Source organism: Calonectris borealis, chromosome 4, assembly GCF_964195595.1.
Source record: "Calonectris borealis chromosome 4, bCalBor7.hap1.2, whole genome shotgun sequence".
Taxonomy (NCBI): Eukaryota; Metazoa; Chordata; class Aves; order Procellariiformes; family Procellariidae; genus Calonectris; species Calonectris borealis.
In genome coordinates, this window is record NC_134315.1 from 66645563 (window position 1) to 66651725 (window position 6163).

The window sequence follows — 6163 nt, forward strand, 5'->3', positions numbered from 1 at the left end:
AAATAAAACAGTTATATTTCCTGCAAACTTAAAATTAGGATCCTGGAAACTTCCGTCACTGTGACATAAAGGACCAGTTGTAGTTGAGCTCTTGCCTGATTTCTAACCTGACTTTTTTCCTTTTTTTTGCCCCACCTCAGACTCTAAGGAACATATATGGCCTAGTGTTTATCCTTTATAGAGTAGGAATGACATTATGCAGACCCAACTTGAAATTATAACATGAAGTCACATCAGGGAGACTCAACTAATGAATCTGTAATTAACTAGAAAACAACTATGAGCTTCTAAATTTGTAATAAACTGAGTTCGTTTGTAAGTAGTCTTTTCCTGTAGCACAGAGATTTTCAATTTAATGCTAAAAAAATTACTGTTCCACAGCTGATAATCAATCAAGTTTAAAAATCTGTTAGAACATAGTCTCCCAAAAACGTTTCCTGATCCGTTTCCATTATCCCTCAGTCCATGCACTTATACAGGGACAAATATATTTATTCATTGAATATTATATAGGCATCCAGCATATTGTACTTTGTCTTGGAAATCTGGTTGTGAAGCCCGCTGGATGTGTGTGACCTTGGAAGAAAACATTGGGAAGGGGCTATTAGAGAAATGCTTTCAGGTTTAGCATGGCAGGCCTTTAAGAACAAAATTGTTTCTATTAAAAGGGTTAAAGTGGTAAGACAAGTGAGACACAGCAAAGGTTTTTTGCTTAATGTGAACCTAGTTCAACTTTGAACCGAGTTATATTATTACTATTAAGATAAACTGGTTATGCAAGCTTTGGGCTAATGAATGCATTTGTCATAATTTATGGATATTAGCTGTGAGCTTTCTTGGATTGCACTCACAGTAGGAAGCTATGTAAGGACAACTTACCTTTTTAAAAACACGCCTACATGTGTGCACATGCATACACACATAAAATACAAGTTAGGTAATGCATTTAAAAATCTATTGTGTATAAATATTAGGGTGTGTATATATATATAAAAATTTCTTCTAAGGAATAGATTGTGATGTATTCCTCTGTAGATGGAATCAGAATTTTTTTGATGAAGGCTTAAATATGATTCCTAAGAGAATCTTCAGAGTCAGTTTATGGGCTGGTATCCCTCTGCTTTTTCTTGCTTTTGGAGTTGATCATTAGTAATTGAACTGCAGTAGTTTTTAGAATCTTAACTGTGCTCACTGAGGTGCCTTGTTAGGTGCGCATGTTTACAGCAACAGGATTGTGAGCTTTGGGAAAAGTGCCAAAGATGGTGGTTTGCTTCTTGCTTAGGATAAAACTGGATTTTAAGGCAAAAAGCTCTACTAAGTCAAAGGATGATGACAATAAGGTAATACAATGACATTGTAATGAAATGTTGTCTGGCAAGCCAAATGGAGTTTTGTGACTTTTTTTAGATCTGGCTTCAACAGATTTACAAACAGTCTTTACTGAACTCATTGTTAAACAAAATCTGCTTTATTTTGGAGAGAATTGATCAAGAAAAGATGTAGATTAGCTGTATGAGTGGCACTAAGGACTGTATGAGCAAAGTATATCTGTATGGCCATGAGAAGAGGCATCACTCAGTTCTTAATTGCTGCATGAGTGGAGAAGATGTAGGCAAATGAATAAGCTGATGAGGTTTCTTGAACCTGTAGTTGCTCATGCATGTTTAAGCAAAATGTCTTGCTTGTTCTTTGTCTCCGTCCCTGGCAAGACTTGATAGGTTTTTGGTGTTGTATCCCTAGAGTTCTCATATATCTCTGAAACTGTTGTGTTCAGGGAGGCTGCATGAGCAGTGTTGACTACTAATAGATGGTTCTGGACCATATCCTAGATTTGTTACAGACATGAAATCCACATTCTTTAGGTGGTTTGGAAATGAGTCTAACTTTGGAGAAGTATTTTTATAGGGCAGCAATGTATTCCACAATGGCTAATAGCAGGGGGACAGTGAATAGGAGATCTCCCTTGGCTCAATGCCAGTTAAACTACTCTCTTCTTTCTACTGCCTTTGGAAAGCTTTTTGTACAATTTTCCCTTTTCCCCTGACAGATCTGAGAAGTGTTGCAGCTGAATTGGGTTGGATCAGTAGAGACAGCTCAAGAAATCCATGCAGCAGCTGAAATTGAAGTCTTAGTTTCTAGCGCTGGGCATATAGAGCATTGATTCTTATTTAAGGGCCTAAGTACATATTTTTTTTTAGCTTTAGAGGAAGACCTGTGAGTTTAGAGAAGGGGTGGCCCCTTTCAAGCTCTGACAAAGATTGTATGTTCCTCACTGGCTTTGGGCAAAAAAAGCCCAGGTAGCTGGTTTTAAAGATGGTGATGGAATCCAATTCACATGTCATTAATTCTTCTCCTATTGCTGAAATCTACATGCTATTTCTACTTTGAGTACCTTGGTATAGCCAAGGGTTCTGTTTGTGTCCTGTTTAAGTTGCTCTGCCTCTAATACGTTAAACATATGCATGCTGTCATTATAAAAAACTCATGCTTGACATGAAGGAGACTAATGAAAAACTCAAATCGAGAGCCCTTGGAAACTTGTTACAAAAAACTCAGTATTGGCTCTGGAAGCTCCTAGGCCAAAATCTAAATTATGTTTTACCCTGACATTTAAGGTACTTAATGTCCATGTCCTTGTTCTCTCCACTACTGAACAGATTGACAGGTTTCTGGTTAAGATTTAGGTGTGTCTGTGTTGCCTCCCACTTCCCTCCAATATTTGTCCTATATAACTTGTAGAAGACTTTAAGCGCCAGGCTGGCAAATGTGATGTATTCCTGCTCTTCTTTGTTTTGACTAGTACTTCTCAAGAACTGGACAGACCAGATATTATTTGATCTGCAAATTCTTGCTTGAGGAATGGAAAGGATTTTAAGCAGTATTGAGGTCTTTAAGGAAAGAGCCAAAGAACACCCTAAAGACACATAACTAAGATGAAAGCAGACTTCAGCTATGAAACCTTGTCCAAGGTACTAGTACTAATGCCCTAGAAGGAGGGTCCTAGCTAATGTCCAACATCCATTAAAAACATGAATAAGTAGCTGTTGGATAAACAAAAAAATTACCAGTACTAGCACTAAGGAAGCCTGATCTTGTTTTTATTATGCAATTGTGCCTCAACTTAGACTGCAAGCTCTCACTGAAGTTGTAGTATAATACGGTGTTTTCATAGAATGGTTTGGGTTGGAAGGGACCTTTAAAGGTCATCTAGTCCAAATCCCCCTGCAATGAGCAGGGACATCTCCAACTAGGTCAGATTGCTCAGAGCCCTGTCCAACCTGACTCTGAAGGTTTCCAGGGATGGGGCATCTACCACCTCTCTGGGCAACCTGTACCAGTGTTTTGCCACCCTCATTGTAAAAAATTTTTTCCTTGTATTATCTACTCTAGATCTACCCTCTTTTAGTGTAAAACCATTACCCCTTGTCCTGTCGCAACAGGCCCTGCTAAAAAATTTGTCCCCATCTTTCTTATAAGCCCCTGTTAAGGACTGAAAGTCTGCAATAAGGTCTCCCCAAAGCCTTCTCTTCTCCAGGCTGAACAACCCCAACTCTCTCAGCCTTTCTTCATAGGAGAGGCATTCCATCCCCCTGATCATTTTCGTAGTCCTCCTCTGGACCTGCTCCAACAGGTCCATGTCTTTCTTGTGCTGAGGGTTCCAGAGCTGGATACAGGACTCCAGGTGGGGTCTCACCAGAGCAGAGTAGAGGGGCAGAATCACCTGCCTTGACCTGCTGGCCATGCTTCTTTTGATGCAGCCCAGGACACGGTTGGCCTTGTGGGCTGCGAGTGCACATTGCTGGCTCATGTCCAGCTTTTCATCCACCAGCACCCCCAAGTCCTTCTTGGCAGGGCTGCTCTCAATCCCTTCATCCCCCAGCCTGTATTGGTACCTGGGGTTGCCCTGACCCTTGCACTTGGCCTTGTTGAACCTCATGAGGTTCACATGGGCCCACTTCTTGAGCTTGTCCAGGTCCCTCTGGATGGCATCCTGCCCCTCAGGCGTGTCGACTGCACCACTCAGCTGGGTGTCATCTGCAAATTTGCTGAGGGTGTGCTTGATCCCACTATGTCACTGATGAGGATATTAATCAGTACTGTTCCCAGTATGGACCCCTTGGAGCATGGATGTAGGGCAGTATGTGCTGCAAAACACAGATCTCAATTCAGCCATGCGTGAGCGTATGCAATTGGAGTAGGAAGCTGCTAAGAAGTCTTGGGGATTTTTAATATTGATTTGGATGAGAAACTAGCTGTTCAATCCTAACAGTGAGGGTGAACTCTTGGTTTTGTCACAGCTGTGCTTTTTGGCACTGCTGCTCCTGAAGAGTATGTCCATGCCATTACCAGCTCTGATTTGTTCCCATCCAGAATGGTTTTTTTTGTTTCCCTGAAATGAACATCATAAAAAAGACAGAAATGTGACCTTAAGAGTCAAAATACAGACTCCAATGGTTGGTCACTGTCTCCATCTTTTTATTAGATTTTCTAAGGCTGTTTTTTCCCCTGACTTGCTGAATAAAATCCATACAAATGAAATACAAGCACAGTCAGTAAATAATAATGAAAAGGTAAATTCATTTTGCAGAGAAGCCGGTGCATGTAAGACATCATCTAGAATGATGGTGGGGTTTTGGTTTTTTTTGTTTTTTTTTGTTTGGTTGGTTGGTTTTTTGGTTTTTTTTTGCACAGATCACAAAGCTATTACAGTCTTTCAAAATTAATATCTGGCTTTTAGGCTCTATAATGGTTTGTGTGACCTCTTCTTACCCTTTGGCTAATAAGAAAGATGATATTGTTTTTAAATATAAGACAGACACAAGATATGATAGTTCTATGGATAAGACTGATACTTCTGTTAAATAGCATGGGCTGGGAAAGTGCTTGGCTCAGTTATCCAAATTGCAGACTGGTGATGGGACCACGTTTGGGGCAGGGGGGTATGAAGATGCCTGTATCCGAGTTTCAGTGGAGCTGCCCCGCAACATGGTGAGGAGTCACAGAGAAATCTGTCTGCCAGCTTCCTACCTCTCCTCTGGAGGCCAGGCATGGCACAAGGGTGGAAACTCTAGCTAGAGGTAGCCAAGTTGCCATTTCTGCATCTCTGTGGTGGGAAGGGCTACCTGGCCTGGACTTGGCCCCACGAAATTCCAGGACGTTTCCAGCACTCCCATCAGTGGCAGTGACTCTGCCGTGTCCTTATCCCATGGTACGTACAACTCACGAGCTGGACTGTATCCAATTTTTTCTCACACTCCAGATGTCATCCTGTATGCACAGCATGTCTCGGAGACCTAACTTTGTAGGGATTTTAATTTTAGAGAGAGCGTGAGAGATTAATAACCCTTAATTTCTGTGAATTGCTCTGCCATGTGATGTCTTGACACTATTCCACCAGTGTAACTTGGTTCATTTTACTGGAGTCATGTCAGTTTAAAACAAGAATGGATCTCAGGAGTGAGGTTTTTAGCTGTACCTTGAATGCATCTCCTGTCTTAGTACTTAGGCTTTTAAGTCCTGATAATTCCAGAGTTGTCTCATGTGAAAGCAAGTTGCACAGAAATCTAAGGGAAATTTTCTTTGGAACCTTGAGGCCATCGCCTTAATCCAGCCACATACTGAATATATTGCAGGAAAGAGACTTCCTCGCAAAGCAGTCCCATCTTTCAGCTGACGACTGCATGAAGGTTTATTGGGTTTTGTGGTTTGGTTTTTTTCCCCAAGTTACATCCTCGTGTAATGAATTGGCTGGGGGGACTTATAACCTCATCTTTCTACAAAGCGGTGGAAATGTTCTTGCTTTGGGTAGTGAAGAGGGCTTTTGGGATGAACTGGCTCTGAGCTAGGATGGCAGTGGTGCCAAGGACTCGTGCCTTTTACAAGTCTTCCTTGATGCTCTTGGAGTTTTCAAGGAAAGGGGATTCTTACCAGAGCACTGCCACCTACAGTTTGGGGCCCTGTGTCGGTCTTAGGTTAGACATTCCAAGACTTTCCATTCCCATACAATAGCAAGTCACTGTCTCCTGCAATTAGTTACACAGAAGAATGATGAGATTGGCCTTGTGTTCTCCTTACTTCATCCTAGGATAATGGATTAGTCCAGATGCTTGACAGCATTGCGTGAAGTGAGCGTGATGAAGTGCAAACCCATGTGGGGACAGCT